Consider the following 24,896-nt stretch of genomic DNA (forward strand, 5'->3'; position numbering starts at 1 on the left):
AATCTCACTTTCTATGATTTGAACATCTCCTGTGAGTCCAGTTTTAGATTCCGATGCTTCACTTCAGGTTCACTGTATCCCTTGGACCTTCTTATTGACGATGAAACACAGATATTGCATCGGAATTAAATTTAAAACGCACAATGCCGACTTATGAAAAGAGGACTGACACTCTCAATTTCGATGATTTGAACCTGTCCTGTGAGGTCAGATTTAGATTCCGATGCTTCACTTCAGGTTAACTGTATCCCTTGGACCTTCTTATTGACAATGAAACACAGAAATAGCATCGGAATTAAATTCAAAAGGCACAATGCCGACTTAAGTACAAGAGGACTGACACTCTAACAATCTATGATTTGAACCTCTCCTGTGAGTCCAGTTTTAGATTCCGATGCTTCACTTCAGGTTTACTGTATCCCTTAGACCTTCTTATTGACGATGAAACACAGAGTTTGCATCCGAATTTAATACAAAAGGCACAATGCCGACTTAAGTACAAGAGGACTGACACTCTAACTTTCTATGATTTGAACATCTGCTGTGAATCCAGTTTTAGATTCCGATGCTTCACCTCAGGTTTACTGTATCCCTTGGACCTTCTTATTGACGATGAAACACAGAAATTGCATCCGAATTAAATACAAATGGCGCAAGCCGACTTAAGTACAAGAGGACTGACACTCCCACTTTCTATGATTCGAACCTCTCCTGTGAGTCCAGTTTTAGATTCCGATGCTTCACTTCAGGTTTACTGTATCCCTTGGACCTTCTAATTGACGATGAAACACAGAGTTTGCATCCGAATTTAATACAAAAGGTACAATGCCGACATAAGTACAAGAGGACTGACACTCCTACTTTATATGATTTGCACCTCTCCTGTGAGTCCAGTTTTAGATTTCGATGCTTCACTTCAGGTTTACTGTATGCCTTGGACCTTCTTGTTGACGATGAAACACAGAAATTGCATCCGAATTTAATACAAAAATCACAATGGCGGCTTAAGTACAAGAGGACTGACACTCTCACTTTCTATGATTTGAACATCTCCTGTGAGTCCAGTTCTAGATTCCGATGCTTCACTTCAGGTTAACTGTATCACTTGGACCTTCTTATTGACGATGAAACACAGATAATGCATCGGAATTTAATTTAAAACGCACAATGCCGACTTAAGTAAAAGACTGACACTCTCACTATCTATGATTTGAATCTCTCCTGTGAGCCCAGTTTTAGATTCCGATGCTTCATTTCAGGTTTACTGTATCCCTTGGACCTTCTTATTGACGATGAAACACAGAAATTGCATCCGAATTAAATACAAATGGCGCAAGCCGACTTAAGTACAAGAGGACTGACACTCCCACTTTCTATGATTCGAACCTCTCCTGTGAGTCCAGTTTTAGATTCCGATGCTTCACTTCAGGTTTACTGTATCCCTTGGACCTTCTAATTGACGATGAAACACAGAGTTTGCATCCGAATTTAATACAAAAGGTACAATGCCGACATAAGTACAAGAGGACTGACACTCCTACTTTATATGATTTGCACCTCTCCTGTGAGTCCAGTTTTAGATTTCGATGCTTCACTTCAGGTTTACTGTATGCCTTGGACCTTCTTGTTGACGATGAAACACAGAAATTGCATCCGAATTTAATACAAAAATCACAATGGCGGCTTAAGTACAAGAGGACTGACACTCTCACTTTCTATGATTTGAACATCTCCTGTGAGTCCAGTTCTAGATTCCGATGCTTCACTTCAGGTTAACTGTATCACTTGGACCTTCTTATTGACGATGAAACACAGATAATGCATCGGAATTTAATTTAAAACGCACAATGCCGACTTAAGTAAAAGACTGACACTCTCACTATCTATGATTTGAATCTCTCCTGTGAGCCCAGTTTTAGATTTCGATGCTTCACTTCAGGTTTACTGTATCCCTTGGACCTTCATATTGACGATGAAACACAGAAATTGCGTCGGAATTAAATTCAAATGGCACAATGCCGACTTAAGTACAAGAGGACTGACACTCTCACTTTCTATGATTTGAACCTCTCCTGTGAGTCCAGTTTTAGATTCCGATGCTTCACTTCAGGATTACTGTATCCCTTGGACCTACTTATTGACAACGAAACACAGAGTTTGCATCCGAATTTAATACAAAAGGCACAATGCCGACGTAAGTACAAGAGGACTGTCACTCTAACTTTCTATGATTTGAACCTCTCCTGTGAGTCCAGTTTTGGATTCCGATGCTTCACTTCAGGTTTACTGTATCCCTTGGACCTTCTTATTGATGATGAAACACAGAGATTGCATCCGAATTTAATACAAAAGTCACAATGCCGACTTAAGTACAATAGGACAGACATTCTCACTTTCTATGATTTGAACCTCTCCTGTGAGTCCAGTTTTAGATTCCGATGCTTCACTTCAGGTTTACTATATCCCTTGGACCTTCTTATTGGCGATGAAACACAGAAATTGCATCCGAATTTAATACAAATGGCACAATGTCGACTTAAGTACAAGAGGACTGACACTCTCACTTTCTATGATTTGAACCTCTCCTGTGAGTCCAGTTTTAGATTCCGATGCTTCATTTCAGGTTTACTATATATCTTGCACCTTCTTATTGACGATGAAACACAGAAATTGCATCCGAATTTAATACACAAGCACAATGCCGACTTAAGTACAAGAGGACTGACATTCTAACTTTCTATGATTTGAACCTCTCCTGTGAGTCCAGTTTTAGATTCCGATGCTACACTTCAGGTTTACTATATCCCTTGGACCTTCTTATTGACAATGAAACACAGAAAAAGCATCGGAATTAAATTCAAAAGGCACAATGCCGACTTAAGTACAGGATAACTGACACTCTGACTTTCTAAGATTTGAACCTCTCCTGTGAGCCCAGTTTTAGTTTCCGATGCTTCACTTCAGGTTTACTGTATACCTTGGACCTCCTTATTGACGATGAAACACAGAAATTGCATCCGAATTTAATACAAATGGTACAATGCCGACTTAAGTACAAGGGCACTGACACTCTCACTTTCCATGATTCGAACTTCTCCTGTGAGGTCAGATTTAGATTCCGATGCTTCACTTCAGGTTAACTGTATACCTTGCACCTTCTTATTGACGATGAAACACAGAAATTGCATCGTAATTAAATTCAAAAGGCACAATCCCGACTAAAGTACAAGAGGTCTGACACTCTCCCTTTCTCTTATTTGAACCTCTCCTGTGAGTCCAGTTTTAGATTCCGATGCTTCACTTCAGGTTTACTGTATCCCTTGGACCTTCTAATTGACGATGAAACACAGAGTTTGCATCCGAAATTAATACAAAAGGTACAATGCCGACTTACGTACAAGAGGACTGACACTCTAACTTTCTATGATTTGAACCTCTCCAGTGAGTCCAATTTTAGATTCCGATGCCTCACTTCAGGTTTACTGTATCCCTTGGACCTTTTTATTGACGATGAAACACAGAAATTGCATCCGAATTTAATACAAAAATCACAATGGCGACTTAAGTACAAGAGGACTGACACTCTCACTTACTATGATTTGAACAACTCCTGTGAGTCCAGTTACAGATTCCGATGCTTCACTTCAGATTTACTGTATCCCTTGGACCTTCTTATTGACGATGAAACACAGAAATTGCATCGGAATTAAATTCAAATGGCACAATGCCGACTTAAGTACAAGAGGACTGACACTCTAACTTTCTATGATTTGAACCTCTCCTGTGAGCCCAGTTTTAGATTCCGATGCTTCACTTCAGGTTTACTGTATCCCTTGGACCTTCTTATTGACGACGAAACACAGAGTTTGCATCCGAATTTAATACAAAAGTCACAATGCCGACTTAAGTATAAGAGAACTGACACTCTAACGTCTTATGATTTGAACATCTCCTGTGAGTCCAGTTTTGGATTCCGATGCTTCGCTTCAGGTTTACTGTATCCCTTTGACCTTCTTATTGCCGATGAAACACAGAAATTGCATCCGAATTTAATACAAAAGGCATAATGGCGACTTAAGTGCAAGAGGACTGACACTTTCACTTTCTATGATTTGAACCTCTCCAGTGAGTCCAGTTTTAGATTCCAATGCTTCACTTCAGGTTTACTGTTTCCCTTGGACATTCTTACTGACGATGAAACACAGAAATTGCATCGGAATTAATTTCAAAAGGCACAGTGCCGACATAAGTAGAAGAGGACTAACACTCTCACTTTCAATGATTTGAACCTATCCTGTGAGTCCAGTTTTAAATTCCGATGCTTCACTTCAGGTTTACTGTATACCTTGCGGCTTCTTATTGACGATGAAACACAGAAATTGCATCCGAATTTAATACGAAAATCACAATGGCGACTTTAGTACAAGAGGACCGACAATCTCACATTCTATGATTTGAACATCTCCTGTGAGTCCAGTTTTAGATTCCGATGCTTCACTTCAGGTTTACTGTATCCCTTGGACCTTCTTATTGACGATGAAACACATAAATTGCATCCGAATTTAATACAAAAATCACAATGGCGGCTTAAGTAAAAGAGGACTGACAATCTCACTTTCTATGATTTGAACATCTCCTGTGAGTCCAGTTCTAGATTCCGATGCTTCACTTCAGGTTTACTGTTTCCCTTGGACATTCTTACTGACGATGAAACACAGAAATTGCATCGGAATTAATTTCAAAAGGCACAGTGCCGACCTAATTGGAAGAGGACTAACACTCTCACTTTCTATGATTTGAACCTATCCTGTGAGTCCAGTTTTAAATTCCGATGCTTCACTTCAGGTTTACTGTATACCTTGCAGCTTCTTATTGACGATGAAACACAGAAATTGCATCGGAATTAAATTCAAAAGGCACAATGCCGTCTTAAGTACAAGAGGACTGACACTCTCACTTTCTATGATTTGAACCTCTTCTGTGAGTCCAGTTTTATATTCCGATGCTTCACTTCAGGTTTACTGTGTCCCTTGGACCTTCTAATTGACGATGAAACATAGAGTTTGCATCCTAATTTAATACAAAAGGTACAATGCCGACTTAAGTACAAGAGGACTGACACTCTAACTTTCTATGATTTGCACCTCTCCTGTGAGTCCAGTTTTAGATTACGATGCTTCACTTCAGGTTTACTGTATCCCTTGGACCTTCTTATTGTCGATGAAACAGAGAAATTGCATCCGAATTTAATACAAAAATCACAATGGCGGCTTAAGTAAAAGAGGACTGACACTCTCACTTTCTATGATTTGAACATCTCCTGTGAGTCCAGTTCTAGATTCCGATGCTTCACTTCAGGTTTACTGTATCCCTTGGACCTTCTTATTGACGATGAAACACAGATAATGCATCGGAATTAAATTTAAAACGCACAATGCAGACTTAAGTAAAAGAGGACTGACACTCTCACTATCTATGATTTGAAACTCTCCTGTGAGTCCAGTTCTAGATTCCGATGCTTCACTTCAGGTTCACTGTATCCCTTGGACCTTCTTATTGTCGATGAAACACAGATATTGCATCGGAATAAAATTTAAAACGCACAATGCCGACTTAAGTAAAAGAGGACTGACACTCTCACTTTCTATGATTTGAACCTCTCCTGTGAAGTCAGATTTAGATTCCGATGCTTCACTTCAGGTTTACTGTATCCCTTGGACCGTCTAATTGACGATGAAACACACAGTTGGCATCCGAATTTAATACAAAAGGTACAATGCCGACGTAAGTACAAGAGGACTGACACTCTAACTTTCTATGATTTGAACCTCTCCTGTGAGTCCAGTTTTAGATTCCGATGCTTCACTTCAGGTTTACTGTATCCCTTGGACCTTCTTATTGACGGTGAAACACAGAAATTGCATCCGAATTTAATACAAATGGCACAATGTCGACTTAAGTACAAGAGGACTGACACTCTAACATTCTATGATTTGAACCTCTCCTGTTAGTCCAGTTCTAGATTCCGATGCTTCACTTCAGGTTTACTGTATCCCTTGGACCTTCTTATTGACGATGAAACACAGATAATGCATCGGAATTAAATTTAAAACGCACAATGCCGACTTAAGTACAAGAGGACTGACACTCTCACTATCTATGATTTGAAACTCTCCTGTGAGTCCAGTTTTAGATTCCGATGCTGCATTTCAGGTTTACTGTATACCTTGGACCTTCTTGAAGACGATAAAACACAGAAATCGCATCCCAATTTAATACAAATGGCACAATGCCGTCATAAGTAAAAGAGGACTGACACTCTAACATTCTATGATTTGAACCTCTCCTGCGAGTCCAGATTTAGATTCCGATGCTTCACTTAAGCTTTACTGTATCCCTTAGACCTTCTTATTGACGATGAAACACAGAATTGCATCCGAATTTAATACAAAAGGCACATTACCGACTTAAGTACAAGAGGAGTGACACTCTAACTTTCTATGATTTGAATCTCTCCTGTGAGTCCAGTTTTAGATTCCGATGCTTCACTTCAGTTTTACTGTATCCCTTGGACGTTCTTATTGACGATGAAACACAGAAATTGCATCGGAATAAAATTCAAAATGCACAGTGCCGACCTAAGTAGAAGACGACTAACACTCTCACTTTCTATGATTTGAACCTCTTATGTGAGTCCAGTTTTATATTCCGATGCTTCACTTCAGGTTTACTGTATACCTTGCATCTTCTTATTGACGATGAATTACAGAATTTGCATCGGATTTAAATTCAAAAGGCACAATGCCGACTTAAGTACAAGAGGACTGACACTCTCACTTTCTATGATTTGAACCTCTCGTGAGAGTCCAGTTTTACATTCCGATGCTTCACTTCAGGTTTACTGTATCCCTTGGACCTTTTTATTGACGATGAAACACAGAAATTGCATCCGAATTTAATACAAAAATCACAATGGCGACTTTAGTACAAGAGGACCGACAATCTCACTTTCTATGATTTGAACATCTCCTGTGAGTCCAGTTTTAGATTACGATGCTTCACTTCAGGTTCACTGTATCCCTTGGACCTTCTTATTGACGATGAAACACAGATATTGCATCGGAATTAAATTTAAAACGCACAATGCCGACTTAAGTAAAAGAGGACTGACACTCTCACTATCTATGATTTGAATCTCTCCTGTGAGTCCGATTTTAGATTCCGATGCTTCACTTCAGGTTTACTGTATCCCTTGGACATACTTATTGACAATGAAACACGGAAATAGCATCGGAATTAAATTCAAAAGGCACAATGCCGACTTAAGTACAAGAGGACTGACACTCTAACTTTTTATGATTTGAACCTCTCCTGTGAGTCCAGTTTTAGATTCCGATGCTTCACTTTAGGTTTACTGTATCCCTTGGACCTTCTTATTGACGATGAAACACCGAAATTGCATCCGAAATTAATACAAAAGTCACAATGGTGACTTAAGTACAAGAGGACTGACACTCTCACTTTCTATGATTTGAACCTCTCCTGTGAGTCCAGTTTTAGATTCCGATGCTTCACCTAAGGTTTACTGTATCCCTTGGACCTTCTTATTGACGATGAAACACAGAATTTGCATCCGAATTTAATACAAATGGCACAATGCCGACATAAGTACAAGAGGACTGTCACTCTCACTTACTATGATTTGAACCTCTCCTGTGAGTCCAGTTTTACATTCCGATGCTTCACTTCAGGTTTACTGTATCCCTTGGACCTTCTTATTGACGATGAAACACAGAAATTGCATCCGAATTTAATACAAAATGCACATTACCGACTTAAGGACAAGAGGAGTGACACTCTAACTTTCTATGATTTGAATCTCTCCTGTGAGTCCAGTTTTAGATTCCGATGCTTCACTTCAGGTTTACTGTATCCCTTGGACCTTCTTGTTGACGATAAAACACAGAAATCGCATCCGAATTTAATACAAATGGCACAATGCCGTCATAAGTAAAAGAGGACTGACACTCTAACATTCTATGATTTGAACCTCTCCTGCGAGTCCGGTTTTAGATTCCGATGCTTCACTTAAGGTTTACTGTATCCCTTGGACGTTCTTATTGACGATGAAACACAGAAATTGCATCCGAATTTAATACAAAAGGCACATTACCGACTTAAGTACAAGGGGAGTGACACTCTAACCTTCTATGATTTGAATCTCTCCTGTGAGTCCAGTTTTAGATTCCGATGCTTCACTTCAGTTTTACTGTATCCCTTGGACGTTCATATTGACGATGAAACACAGAATTTGCATCGGAATTAAATTCAAAAGGCACAATGCCGACTTAAGTACAAGAGGACTGACACTCTCACTTTCTATGATTTGAACCTCTCGTGTGAGTCCAGTTTAACATTCCGATGCTTCACTTCAGGTTTACTGTATCCCTTGGACCTTCTAATTGACGATGAAACACAGAGTTTGCATCCGAATTTAATACAAAAGGTACAATGCCGACTTAAGTACAAGAGGACTGACACTCTAACTTTCTATGATTTGCACCTCTCCTGTGAGTCCAGTTTTAGATTCCGATGCTTCACTTCAGGCTTACTGTATCCCTTGGACCGTCTTATTGACGATGAGACACAGAAATTGCATCCGAATTTAATACATAAATCACAATGGCGACTTTAGTACAAGAGGACCGACAATCTCACTTTCTATGATTTGAACATCTCCTGTGAGTCCAGTTTTAGATTCCGATGCTTCACTTCAGGTTCACTGTATCCCTTGGACCTTCTTATTGACGATGAAACACAGATATTGCATCGGAATTAAATTTAAAACGCACAATGCCGACTTATGAAAAGAGGACTGACACTCTCAATTTCGATGATTTGAACCTGTCCTGTGAGGTCAGATTTAGATTCCGATGCTTCACTTCAGGTTTACTGTATCCCTTGGACCTTCTTATTGACAATGAAACACAGAAATAGCATCGGAATTAAATTCAAAAGGCACAATGCCGACTTAAGTACAAGAGGACTGACACTCTAACAATCTATGATTTGAACCTCTCCTGTGAGTCCAGTTTTAGATTCCGATGCTTCACTTCAGGTTTACTGTATCCCTTAGACCTTCTTATTGACGATGAAACACAGAGTTTGCATCCGAATTTAATACAAAAGGCACAATGCCGACTTAAGTACAAGAGGACTGACACTCTAACTTTCTATGATTTGAACATCTGCTGTGAGTCCAGTTTTAGATTCCGATGCTTCACCTCAGGTTTACTGTATCCCTTGGACCTTCTTATTGACGATGAAACACAGAAATTGCATCCGAATTAAATACAAATGGCGCAAGCCGACTTAAGTACAAGAGGACTGACACTCCCACTTTCTATGATTCGAACCTCTCCTGTGAGTCCAGTTTTAGATTCCGATGCTTCACTTCAGGTTTACTGTATCCCTTGGACCTTCTAATTGACGATGAAACACAGAGTTTGCATCCGAATTTAATACAAAAGGTACAATGCCGACATAAGTACAAGAGGACTGACACTCCTACTTTATATGATTTGCACCTCTCCTGTGAGTCCAGTTTTAGATTTCGATGCTTCACTTCAGGTTTACTGTATGCCTTGGACCTTCTTGTTGACGATGAAACACAGAAATTGCATCCGAATTTAATACAAAAATCACAATGGCGGCTTAAGTACAAGAGGACTGACACTCTCACTTTCTATGATTTGAACATCTCCTGTGAGTCCAGTTCTAGATTCCGATGCTTCACTTCAGGTTAACTGTATCACTTGGACCTTCTTATTGACGATGAAACACAGATAATGCATCGGAATTTAATTTAATACGCACAATGCCGACTTAAGTAAAAGACTGACACTCTCACTATCTATGATTTGAATCTCTCCTGTGAGCCCAGTTTTAGATTCCGATGCTTCATTTCAGGTTTACTGTATCCCTTGGACCTTCTTATTGACGATGAAACACAGAAATTGCATCCGAATTTAATACAAAAGGCACATTACCGACTTAAGTACAAGAGGAGTGACACTCTAACTTTCTATGGTTTGAATATCTCCTGTGAGTCCAGTTTTAGTTTCCGATGCTAAACTTCAGGTTTACTGTATCCCTTGGACTTTCTTGTTGACGATAAAACACAGAAATCGCATCCGAATTTAATACAAATGGCACAATGCCGTCATAAGTAAAAGAGGACTAACACTCTAACATTGTATGATTTGAACCTCTCCTGCGAGTCCACATTTAGATTCCGATGCTTCACTTAAGGTTTACTGTATCCCTTGGACGTTCTTATTGATGATGAAACACAGAAATTGCATCCGAATTTAATACAAAAGGCACATTACCGACTTAAGTACAAGGGGAGTGACACTCTAACCTTCTATGATTTGAATCTCTCCTGTGAGTCCAGTTTTAGATTCCGATGCTTCACTTCAGTTTTACTGTATCCCTTGGACGTTCATATTGACGATGAAACACAGAATTTGCATCGGAATTAAATATAAAAGGCACAATGCCGACTTAAGTACAAGAGGACTGACACTCTCACTTTCTATGATTTGAACCTCTCGTGTGAGTCCAGTTTAACATTCCGATGCTTCACTTCAGGTTTACTGTATCCCTTGGACCTTCTAATTGACGATGAAAAACAGAGTTTGCATCCGAATTTAATACAAAAGGTACAATGCCGACTTAAGTACAAGAAGACTGACACTCTAACTTTCTACGATTTGCACCTCTCCTGTGAGTCCAGTTTTAGATTCCGATGCTTCACTTCAGGTTTACTGTATCCCTTGGACCTTCTTATTGACGATGAGACACAGAAATTGCATCCGAATTTAATACATAAATCACAGTGGCGACTTTAGTACAAGAGGATCGACAATCTCACTTTCTATGATTTGAACATCTCCTGTGAGTCCAGTTTTAGATTCCGATGCTTCATTTCAGGTTCACTGTATCCCTTGGACCTTCTTATTGACGATGAAACACAGATATTGCATCGGAATTAAATTTAAAACGCACAATGCCGACTTATGAAAAGAGGACTGACACTCTCAATTTCGATGATTTGAACCTGTCCTGTGAGGTCAGATTTAGATTCCGATGCTTCACTTCAGGTTTACTGTATCCCTTGGACCTTCTAATTGACGATGAAACACAGAGTTTGCATCCGAATTTAATACAAAAGGTACAATGCCGACATAAGTACAAGAGGACTGACACTCCTACTTTATATGATTTGCACCTCTCCTATGAGTCCAGTTTTAGATTCCGATGCTTCACTTCAGGTTTACTGTATGCCTTGGACCTTCTTGTTGACGATGAAACACAGAAATTGCATCCGAATTTAATACAAAAATCACAATGGCGGCTTAAGTACAAGAGGACTGACACTCTCACTTTCTATGATTTGAACATCTCCTGTGAGTCCAGTTCTAGATTCCGATGCTTCACTTCAGGTTAACTGTATCCCTTGGACCTTCTTATTGACGATGAAACACAGATAATGCATCGGAATTTAATTTAAAACGCACAATGCCAACTTAAGTAAAAGACTGACACTCTCACTATCAATGATTTGAATCTCTCCTGTGAGCCCAGTTTTAGATTCCGATGCTTCATTTCAGGTTTACTGTATCCCTTGGAACTTCTTATTGACAATGAAACACAGAAATAGCATCGGAATGTAATACAAAAGGCACATTACCGACTTAAGGACAAGAGGAGTGACACTCTAACTTTCTATGATTTGAATCTCTCCTGTGAGTCCAGTTTTAGATTCCGATGCTTCACTTAAGGTTTACTGTATCCCTTGGACCTTCTTATTGACGATGAAACACAGGAATTGCATCCGAATTTAATACAAAAGGCACATTACCGACTTAAGTACAAGAGGAGTGACACTCTAACTTTCTATGGTTTGAATATCTCCTGTGAGTCCAGTTTTAGTTTCCGATGCTAAACTTCAGGTTTACTGTATCCCTTGGACTTTCTTGTTGACGATAAAACACAGAAATCGCATCCGAATTTAATACAAATGGCACAATGCCGTCATAAGTAAAAGAGGACTAACACTCTAACATTCTATGATTTGAACCTCTCCTGCGAGTCCACTTTTAGATTCCGATGCTTCACTTAAGTTTTACTGTATCCCTTGGACGTTCTTATTGATGATGAAACACAGAAATTGCATCCGAATTTAATACAAAAGGCACATTGCCGACTAAAGTTTAAGAGGAGTGACACTCTAACTTTCTATGATTTCAATCTCTCCTGTGAGTCCAGTTGTAGATTCCGATGCTTCACTTCAGTTTTACTGTATCCCTTGGACGTTCTTATTGACGATGAAACACAGAATTTGCATCGGAATTAAATTCAAAAGGCACAATTCCGACTTAAGTACAAGAGGACTGACACTCTCAGTTTCTATGATTTGAACCTCTCGTGTGAGTCCAGTTTTACATTCCGATGCTTCACTCCAGGTTTACTGTATCCCTTGGACCTTCTTATTGACGATGAGACACAGAAATTGCATCCGAATTTAATACAAAAATCACAATGGCGACTTTAGTACAAGAGGACCGACAATCTCACGTTCTATGATTTGAACATCTCCTGTGAGTCCAGTTTTAGATTCCGATGCTTCACTTCAGGTTCACTGTATCCCTTGGACCTTCTTGTTGACGATAAAACACAGAAATCGCATCCGAATTTAATACAAATGGCACAATGCTGTCTTAAGTAAAAGAGGACTGACACTCTAATATTCTATGATTTGAACCTCTCCTGTGAGTCCAGTTTTAGATTCCGATGCTTCACCTCAGGTTTACTGTATCCCTTGGACCTTCTTATTGACGATGAAACACAGAAATTGCATCCGAATTTAATACAAATGGCGCAATGCCGACTTAAGTACAAGAGGACTGACACTCTCACTTTCTATGATTCGAACCTCTCCTGTGAGTCCAGTTTTAGATTCCGATGCTTCACTTCAGGTTTACTGTATCACTTGGACCTTCTAATTGACGATGAAACACAGAGTTTGCATCCGAATTTTATACAAAAGGTACAATGCCGACTTAAGTACAAGAGGACTGACACTCTAACATTCTATGATTTGCACCTCTCCTGTGAGTCCAGTTTTAGATTCCGATGCTTCACTTCAGGTTTACTGTATCCCTTGGACCTTCTTATTGACGATGAGACACAGAAATTGCATCCGAATTTAATACAAAAATCACAATGGCGACTTTAGTACAAGAGGACCGACAATCTCACGTTCTATGATTTGAACATCTCCTGTGAGTCCAGTTTTAGATTCCGATGCTTCACCTCAGATTTACTGTATACCTTGGACCTCCTTAATGACGATGAAACACTGAAAATGGATCCGAATTTAATACAAATGGCACAATGCCGACTTAAGTAAAAGAGGATTGACACTCTAATATTCTATGATTTGCACCTCTCCTGTGAGTCCAGTTTTAGATTCCGATGCTTCTTTTCAGGTTTACTATATCCCTTGGACCTTCTTGTTGACGATGAAACACAGAAATTGCATCCGAATTTAATACAAAAATCACAATGGCGGCTTAAGTACAAGAGGACTGACACTCTCACTTTCTATGCTTTGAACATCTCCTGTGAGTCCAGTTCTAGATTCCGATGCTTCACTTCAGGTTAACTGTTTCCCTAGGACCTTCTTATTGACGATGAAACACAGATAATGCATCGGAATTAAATTTAAAACGCACAATGCCGACTTAAGTATAAGAGGACTGACACTCTCACTATCTATGATTTGAATCTCTCCTGTGAGTCCAGTTTTAGATTCCGATGCTTCACTTCAGGTTTACTGTATCCCTTGGACCTTCTTATTGACAATGAGACACAGAAATAGCATCGGAAATAAATTCAAAAGGCACAATGCCGACTTAAGTACAAGAGGACTGACACTCTAACTTTTTATGATTTGAACCTCTCCTGTGAGTCCAGTTTTGATTCCGATGCTTCACTTCAGCTTTACTGTATCCCTTGGACCTTCTTATTGACGATGAAACACAGAAATTGCATCCAAAGTTAATACAAAAGTCACAATGGTGACTTAAGTACAAGAGGACTGACACTCTCACTTTCTATGATTTGAACCTCTCCTGTGAGGCCAGTTTTAGATTCCGATGCTTCACCTCAGGTTTACTGTATCTCTTGGACCTTCTTAGTGACGATGAAACACAGAAATTGCACCTGAATTTAATACAAATGGCACAATGCCGACTTAAGTACAAGAGGACTGACACTCTCACTTTCTATGATTCGAACTTCTCCTGTGAGGTCAGATTTAGATTCCGATGCTTCACTTCAGGTTTACTGGATCCCTTGGACCTTCTTGTTGACGATAAAACACAGAAATCGCATCCGAATTTAATACAAATGGTACAATGCCGTCTTAAGTAAAAGAGGACTGACACGCTAATATTCTATGATTTGAACCTCTCCTGTGAGTCCAGTTTTAGATTCCGATGCTTCACCTCAGGTTTACTGTATCCCTTGGACCTTCTAATTGACGATGAAACACAGAATTTGCATCCGAATTTAATACAAAACGTACAATGCCGACTTAAGTACAAGAGGACTGACACTCTAACATTCTATGATTTGCACCTCTGCTGTGAGTCCAGTTTTAGATTCCGATGCTTCACTTCAGGTTTACTGTATCCCTTGGACCTTCTTGTTGACGATGAAACACAGAAATTGCATCCGATTTTAAAACAAAAATCACAATGGCGGCTGAAGTACAAGAGGACTGACACTCTCACTTTCTATGATTTGAACATCTCCTGTGAGTCCAGTTCTAGATTCCGATGCTTCACTTCAGGTTAACTGTATCCCTTGGACCTTCTTATTGACGATGAAACACAGAAATTGCATCCGAAATTAATACAAAAGTCACATGGGTGACTTAAGTACAAGAGGACTGACACTCTCAATTTATATGATTTGAACCTATCCTCTGAGTCCAGTTTTAGATTCCGATGCTTCACCTCAGATTTACTGTATCCCTTGGACCTTCTTATTGTCGATGAAACACAGAAAATGGATCCGAATTTAATACAAATGGCACATTGCCGACTTAAGTACAAGAGGACTGACACTCTCACTTTCTATGATTCGAACGTCTCCTGTGAGGTCAGATTTACATTCCGATGCTTCACTTCAGGTTTACTGTATCCCTTGGACTTTCTTGAAGACGATAAAACACAGAAATCCCATCCGAATTTAATACAAATGGCACAGTGCCGTCTTAAGTAAAAGAGGACTGACACTCTAATATTCTATGATTTGAACTTCTCCTGCGAGTTAAGTTTTTGATTCCGATGCTTCACTTCAGGTTTACTGTATACCTTGCACCTTCTTATTGACGATGAAACACAGAAATTGCATCGGAATTAAATTCAAAAGGCACAATGCCGACTTAATTACAAGAGGACTGACACTCTAACTTTCTATGATTTGAACCTCTCCTGTGAGTCCAGTTTTAGATTCCGATGCTTTACTTCAGGTTTACTGTATCCCTTGGACCTTCTTATTGACGATGACACACAGAAATTGCATCCGAATTTAATACAAAAGGCACAATGGCGTCTTAAGTACAAGAGGACTGACACTCTCACTTTCTATGATTTGAACCTCTGCTGTGAGTCCAGTTTTAGATTCCGATGCTTCACTTCAGGTTTACTGTATCCCTTGGACCTTCTTATTGACGATGAAACACAGAAATTGCTTCCGAAATTAATACAAAAGTCACAATGGTGACTAAAGTACAAGAGGACTGACACTCTCAATTTATATGATTTGAACCTATCCTCTGAGTCCAGTTTTAGATTCCGATGCTTCACCTCAGATTTACTGTATCCCTTGGACCTTCTTATTGTCGATGAAACACAGAAAATGGATCCGAATTTAATACAAATGGCACATTGCCGACTTAAGTACAAGAGGACTGACACTCTCACTTTCTATGATTCGAACGTCTCCTGTGAGGTCAGATTTACATTCCGATGCTTCACTTCAGGTTTACTGTATCCCTTGGACTTTCTTGAAGACGATAAAACACAGAAATCCCATCCGAATTTAATACAAATGGCACAGTGCCGTCTTAAGTAAAAGAGGACTGACACTCTAATATTCTATGATTTGAACTTCTCCTGCGAGTTAAGTTTTTGATTCCGATGCTTCACTTCAGGTTTACTGTATACCTTGCACCTTCTTATTGACGATGAAACACAGAAATTGCATCGGAATTAAATTCAAAAGGCACAATGCCGACTTAATTACAAGAGGACTGACACTCTAACTTTCTATGATTTGAACCTCTCCTGTGAGTCCAGTTTTAGATTCCGATGCTTTACTTCAGGTTTACTGTATCCCTTGGACCTTCTTATTGACGATGACACACAGAAATTGCATCCGAATTTAATACAAAAGGCACAATGGCGTCTTAAGTACAAGAGGACTGACACTCTCACTTTCTATGATTTGAACCTCTGCTGTGAGTCCAGTTTTAGATTCCGATGCTTCACTTCAGGTTTACTGTATCCCTTGGACCTTCTTATTGACGATGAAACACAGAAATTGCTTCCGAAATTAATACAAAAGTCACAATGGTGACTAAAGTACAAGAGGACTGACACTCTCAATTTATATGATTTGAACCTATCCTCTGAGTCCAGTTTTAGATTCCGATGCTTCACCTCAGATTTACTGTATCCCTTGGACCTTCTTATTGTCGATGAAACACAGAAAATGGATCCGAATTTAATACAAATGGCACATTGCCGACTTAAGTACAAGAGGACTGACACTCTCACTTTCTATGATTCGAACCTCACCTGTGAGGTCAGATTTAGATTCCGATGCTTCACTTCAGGTTTACTGTACCCCTTGGACCTTCTTGTTGACGATAAAACACAGTAATCGCATCCGAATTTAATACAAATGGCACAATGCCGTCATAAGTAAAAGAGGACTGACGCTCTAATATTCTATGAATTGAACCTCTCCTGCGATTCCAGTTCTAGATTTCGATGCTTCACTTCAGGTTTACTGTATACCTTGCACCTTCGTATTGACGATGAAACACAGAAATTGCATCGGAATTTAATTCAAAAGGCACAATGCCGACTTAAGTACAAGAGGACTGACACTCTCACTTTCTATGATTTAAACCTCTCGTGTGAGTCCAGTTTTACATTCCGATGCTTCACTTCAGGTTTACTGTATCCCTTGGACCTTCTAATTGACGATGAAACACAGAAATTGCATCCGAATTTAATACAAAAGTCACAATGGCGGCTTTAGTACAAGAGGACGGACAATCTCACTTTCTAAGATTTGAACATCTCCTGTGAGTCCAGTTTTAGGTCCCGATGATTCACTACACGTTCACTGTATCCCTTGGACCTTCTTATTGACGATGAAACACAGATATTGCATCGGAATTAAATTTAAAACGCACAATGCCGACTTAAGTAAAAGAGGACTGACACTCTCACTATCTATGTTTTGAACCTCTCCTGTGAGGTCAGATTTAGATTCCGATGCTTCACTTCAGGTCTACTGTATCCCTTGGACCTTCTTATTAACGATGAAACACAGATTATGCATCCGAATTTAATACAAATGGCGCAATGCCGACTTAATTACAAGAGGACTGACACGCTCACTTTCTATGATTCGAACCTCTCCTGTGAGTCCAGTTTTAGATTCCGATGCTTCACTTCAGGTTTACTGTATCCCTTGGACCATCTAATTGACGATGAAACACAGAGTTTGCATCCGAATTTAATACAAAAGGTACAATGCCGACTTAAGTACAAGAGGACTGACACGCTAACATTCTATGATTTGCACCTCTCCTGTGAGTCCAGTTTTAGATTCCGATGCTTCACTTCAGTTTTACTGTATCCCTTGGACCTTCTTATTGACGATGAAACACAGAAATTGCATACGAAATTAATACAAAAGTCACAATGGTGACTTAAGTGCAAGAGGACTGACACTCTCAATTTATATGATTTGAACCTATCCTCTGGGTCCAGTTTTAGATTCCGATGCTTCACCTCAGATTTACTGTATCCCTTGGACCTTCTTATTGTCGATGAAACACAGAAAATGGATCCGAATTTAATACAAATGGCACATTGCCGACTTAAGTACAAGAGGACGGACAATCTCACTTTCTAAGATTTGAACATCTCCTGTGAGTCCAGTTTTAGATTCCGATGCTTCACTACACGTTCACTGTATCCCTTGGACCTTCTTATTGACGATGAAACACAGATATTGCATCGGAATTAAATTTAAAACGCACAATGCCGACTTAAGTAAAAGAGGACTGACACTCTCACTTTCTATGATTTGAACCTCTCCTGTGAGGTCAGATTTAGATTCCGATGCTTCACTTCAGGTCTACTGTATCCCTTGGACCTTCTTATTGACGATGAAACACAGAGTTTGCATCCGAATTAAATTCAAAAGGCACAATGCCGACTTAAGTACAAGAGGACTGACACTCTCACTTTCTATGATTTGAACCTCTCGTGTGAGTCCAGTTTTAGATTCCGATGCTTCACTTCAGGTTTACTGTATCCCTTGGACGTTCTTATTGACGATGTAACTCAGAAATTGCATCGGAATTAAATTCAAAAGGCACAGTGCCGACCTAAGTAGAAGAGTACTAACACTCTCACTTTCTATGATTTGAACCTCTCCTGTGAGTCCAGTTTTAGATTCCAAAGCTTCACTTCAGGTTTATTGTATACCTTGCAGCTTCTTATTGACGATGAAGCACATAAATTGCATCGGAATTAAATTCAAAAGGCACAATGCGACCTGAGTACAAGAGTACTGACACTCTAACTTTCTATGATTTGCAACTCTCCTGTGAGTCCAGTTTTAGATTCCGATGCTTCACTTCAGGTTTACTGTATCCCTTGGACCTACTTATTGACGATGAAACACAGAAATTGCATCCAAAAATAATACAAAAATCACAATGGCGGCATAAGTACAAGAGGACTGACACTCTCACTTTCTATGATTTGAACATCTCCTGTGAGTCCAGTTCTAGATTCCGATGCTTCACTTCAGGTTTACTGTATCCCTTGGACCTTCTTATTGACGATGAAACACAGATATAGCATCGGAATTAAATTTAAAACGCACAATGCCGACTTAAGTACAAGAGGACTGACACTCTCACTTTCTATGATTTGAACCACTCGTGTGAGTCCAGTTTTACATTCCGATGCTTCACTTCAGGTTTACTGTATCCCTTGGACCTTCTAATTGACGATGAAACACAGAGTATGCATCCGAATTTAATACAAAAGGTACAATGCCGACTTAAGTAAAAGAGGACTGACAATCTCACTTTCTATGATTTGAACATCTCCTGTGAGTCCAGTTTTAGATTCCGATGCTTCACCTCAGGTTTACTGTATCCCTTGGACCTTCTTATTGACGATGAAACACAGAAATTGCATCCGAATTTAATACAAATGGCGCAATGCCGACTTAAGTACAAGAGGACTGACACTCTCACTTTCTATGAATCGAAACTCTCCTGTGAGTCCAGTTTTAGATTCCGATGCTTCTCTTCAGGTTTACTGTATCCCTTGGACCTTCTAATTGACGATGAAACACAGAGTTTGTATCCGAATGTAATACAACAGTTACAATGCCGACTTAAGTGCAAGAGGACTGACACTCTAACTTTCAATGATTTGCACCTCTCCTGTGAGTCCAGTTTTAGATTCCGATGCTTCACTTCAGGTTTACTGTATCCCTTGGACCTTCTTGTTGACGATGAAACAAAGAAATTGCATCCGAATTTAATACAAAAATCACAATGGCGGCTTAAGTACAAGAGGACTGACACTCTCACTTTCTATGATTTGAACATCTCCTGTGAGTCCAGTTCTAGTTTCCGATGCTTCACTTCAGGTTAACTGTATCCCTTGGACCTTCTTATTGACGATGAAACACAGATAATGCATCGGAATTAAATTTAAAACGCACAATATTGACTTAAGTAAAAGAGGACTGACACTCTCACTATCTATGATTTGAATTCCTCCTGTGAGTCCAGTTTTAGATTCCGATGCTTCACTTCAGGTTTACTGTATCCCTTGGACCTTCTTATTGACAATGAAACACAGAAATAGCATCGGAATTAAATTCAAAAAGCACAATGCCGACTTAAGTACAAGAGGACTGACACTCTAACTTTTTTTGATTTGAACGGCTCCTGTGAGTCCAGTTTTAGATTCCGATGCTTCACTTGAGGTTTACTGTATCCCTTGGACCTTCTTGTTGACGATAAAACACAGAAATCGCATCCGAATTTAATACAAATGGCACAATGCCGTCTTAAGTAAAAGAGGATTGACACTCTAATATTCTATGATTTGAACCTCTCCTGCGAGTCCAGTTTTAGATTACGATGCTTCACTTCAGGTTTACTGCATACCTTGCACCTTCTTATTGACGATGAAACACAGAAATTGCATCGGAATTAAATTCAAAAGGCACAATGCCTATTTAAGTACAAGAGGACTGACACTCTCACTTTCTATGATTTGAACCTCTCGTGTGAGTCCAGTTTTACATTCCGATGCTTCACTTCAGGTTTACTGTATCCCTTGGACCTTCTAATTGACGATGAAACACAGAGTTTGCATCCGAATTTAATACAAAATGTACAATGCCGACTCAAGTACAAGAGGACTGACACTCTAACTTTCTATGATTTGCACCTCTCCTGTGAGTCCAGTTTTAGATTCCGATGCTTCACTTCAGGTTCACTGTATTCCTAGGAACTTCTTATTGACGAGGAAACACAGATATTGCATCGGAATTAAATTTAAAACGCACAATGCCGACTTAAGTAAAAGAGGACTGACACTCTCACTTTCTATGATTTGAACCTCTCCTGTGAGGTCAGATTTTGATTCCGATGCTTCACTTAAGGTTTACTGTATCCCTTGGACCTTCTTATTGACAATGAAACACAGAAATAGCATCGGAAATAAATTCAAAAGGCACAATGCCGACTTAAGTACAAGAGGACTGACACTCTACCTTTTATTGATTGGAACCTCTCCTGTGAGTCCAGTTTTAGATTCCGAAGCTTCACTTCAGGTTTACTGTATCCCTTGGACCTTCTTATTGACGAAGAAACACAAAAATTGCATCTGAATTTAATGCAAATGGCACAATGCCGACTTAAGTACAAGAGGACTGACACTCTCACTTTCTATGATTCGAACCTCTCCTGTGAGGTCAGATTAAGATTCAGATGCTTCACTTCAGGTTTACTGTATCCCTTGGACCTTCTTGTTGACGATAAAACGCAGAAATCGCATCCGAATTTAATGCAAATGGCACAATGCCGTCTTAAGTAAAAGAGGACTGACACTCTAATATTCTATGATTTGAACCTCTTCTGCGAGTCCAGTTTTAGATTCCGATGCTTCACTTCAGGTTTACTGTATACCTTGCACCTTCTTATTGACGATGAAACACAGAAATTGCATCGGAATTAAATTCAAAAGGCACAAAGCCGACTTAAGTACAAGAGGACTGACACTCTCACTTTCTATGATTTGAACCTCTCGTCTGAGTCCAGTTTTACATTCCGATGCTTCACTTCAGGTTTACTGTATCCCTTGGACCTTCTAATTGACGATGAAACACAGAGTTTGCATCCGAATTTAATACAAAAGGTACAATGCCGACTTAAGTACAAGAGGACTGACACTCTAACTCTCTATGATTTGCACCTCTCCTGTGAGTCCAGTTTTAGAATCCGATGCTTCACTTCAGGTTAACTCTATCCCTTGGATCTTCTTATTGACGATGAAACCCAGAAACTGCATCCGAATTTAATACAAAAATCACAATGGCGACTTTAGTACAAGAGGACAGACAATCTCACTTTCTAAGATTTGAACATCTCCTGTGAGTCCAGTTTTACATTCCGATGCTTCACTTCAGGTTCACTGTATCCCTTGGACCTTCTTATGGACGATGAAACACAGAGTTTGCATCGGAATTTAATACAAAAGGCACAATGCCGACTTAAGTACAAGAGGACTGACATTCTAACTTTCTATGATTTGAACCTCTCCTGTGAGTCCAGTTTTAGATTCCGATGCTTTACTTATGGTTTACTGTATCCCCGGGACCTTCTTATTGACGATGACACACAGAAATTGCATCCGAATTTAATACAAAAGGCACAATGGCGACTTAAGTACATGAGGACTGACACTCTCACTTTCTATGATTTGAACCTCTCCTGTGAGTCCAGTTTTAGATTCCGATGCTTCTCTTCAGGTTTACTGTTTCCCTTGGACCTTCTTATGGACGATGAAACACAGAGTTTGCATCCGAATTTAATACAAAAGGTACAATGCCGACTTAAGTACAAGAGGACTGACACTCTCACTTTCTATGATTTGAACATCTCCTGTGAGTCCAGTTCTAGATTCCGATGATTCACTTCAGGTTTACTGTATCCCTTGGACCTTCTTATTGACGATGAAACACAGATAATGCATCGGAATTAAATTTAAAACGCACAATGCCGACGTAAGTAAAAGAGGACTGACACTCTCACTATCTATGATTTGAATCTCTCCTGTGAGTCCAGTTTTAGATTCCGATGCTTCACTTCAGGTTTACTGTATCCCTTGGACCTTCTTATTGACAATGAAAACCAGAAATAGCATCGGAAATAAATTCAAAGGGCACAATGCCGACTTAAGTACAAGACGACTGACACTCTAACTTTTTATGATTGGAGCCTCTCCTGTGAGTCCAGTTTTAGATTCCGAAGCTTCACTTCAGGTTTACTGTATCCCTTGGACCTGCTTATTGACGAAGAAACACAGAAATTGCATCCGAATTTAATGCAAATGGCACAATGCCGACTTAAGTACAAGAGGACTGACACTCTCACTTTCTATGATTCGAACCTCTCCTGTGAGTCCCGTTTTAGATTGCGATGCTTCACTTCAGGTTAACTGTATCCCTTGGACCTTCTAATTGACGATGAAACATAGAGTTTGTATCCGAATTTAATACAACAGGTACAATGCCGACTTAAGTACAAGAGGACTGACACTCTAACTTTCCATGATTTGCACCTCTCCTGTGAGTCCAGTTTTAGATTCCGATGCTTCACTTCAGGTTTACTGTATCCCTTGGACCTTCTTGTTGACGATGAAACCCAGAAATTGCATCCGAATTTAATACAAAAATCACAATGGCGGCTTAAGTACAAGAGGACTGACACTCTCACTTTCTATGATTTGAACCTCTCGTGTGAGTCCAGTTTTACATTCCGATGCTTCACTTCAGGTTTACTGTATCCCTTGGACCTTCTAATTGACGATGTAACACAGAGTATGCATCCGAATTTAATACAAAAGGTACAATGCCGACTAAAGTACAAGAGGACTGACAATCTCACTTTCTATGATTTGAACATCTCCTGTGAGTCCAGTTTTAGATTCCGATGCTTCTCCTCAGTTTTACTGTATCCCTTGGACCTTCTTATTGACGATGAAACACAGAAATTGCATCCGAATTTAATACAAATGGCGCAATGCCGACTTAAGTACAAGAGGACTGACACTCTCACTTTCTATGAATCGAACCTCTCCTGTGAGTCCAGTTTTAGATTCCGATGCTTCACTTCAGGTTTACTGTATCCCTTGGACCTTCTAATTGACGATGAAACACAGAGTTTGTATCCGAATTTAATACAACAGGTACAATGCCGACTTAAGTACAAGAGGACTGACACTCTAACTTTCTATGATTTGCACCTCGCCTGTGAGTCCAGTATTAGATTCCGATGCTTCACTTCAGGTTTACTGTATCCCTTGGACCTTCTTGTTGACGATGAAACACAGAAATTGCATCCGAATTTAATACAAAAATCACAATGGCGGCTTAAGTACAAGAGGACTGACACTCTCACTTTCTATGATTTGAACATCTCCTGTGAGTCCAGTTCTAGTTTCCGATGCTTCACTTCAGGTTAACTGTATCCCTTGGACCTTCTTATTGACGATGAAACACAGATAATGCATCGGAATTAAATTTAAAACGCACAATATTGACTTAAGTAAAAGAGGACTGACACTCTCACTATCTATGATTTGAATCCCTCCTGTGAGTCCAGTTTTAGATTCCGATGCTTCACTTCAGGTTTGCTGTATCCCTTGGACCTTCTTATTGACAATGAAACACAGAAATAGCATCGGAATTAAATTCAAAAGGCACAATGCCGACTTAAGTACAAGAGGACTGACACTCTAACTTTTTTTGATTTGAACGGCTCCTGTGAGTCCAGTTTTAGATTCCGATGCTTCACTTCAGGTTTACTGTATCCCTTGGACATTCTTATTCACGATGAAACACAGAAATTGCATCCGAAATTAATACAAATGGCACAATGCCGACTTAAGTACAAGAGGACTGACACTCTCACTTTCTATGATTCGAACCTCTCCTGTGAGATCAGATTTAGATTCAGATGCTTCACTTGAGGTTTACTGTATCCCTTGGACCTTCTTGTTGACGATAAAACACAGAAATCGCATCCGAATGTAATACAAATGGCACAATGCCGTCTTAAGTAAAAGAGGATTGACACTCTAATATTCTATGATTTGAACCTCTCCTGCGAGTCCAGTTTTAGATTACGATGCTTCACTTCAGGTTTACTGCATACCTTGCACCTTCTTATTGACGATGAAACACAGAAATTGCATCGG

This window comes from Schistocerca serialis, chromosome 11 (assembly GCF_023864345.2).
Source record: "Schistocerca serialis cubense isolate TAMUIC-IGC-003099 chromosome 11, iqSchSeri2.2, whole genome shotgun sequence".
NCBI classification, from domain to species: Eukaryota; Metazoa; Arthropoda; class Insecta; order Orthoptera; family Acrididae; genus Schistocerca; species Schistocerca serialis.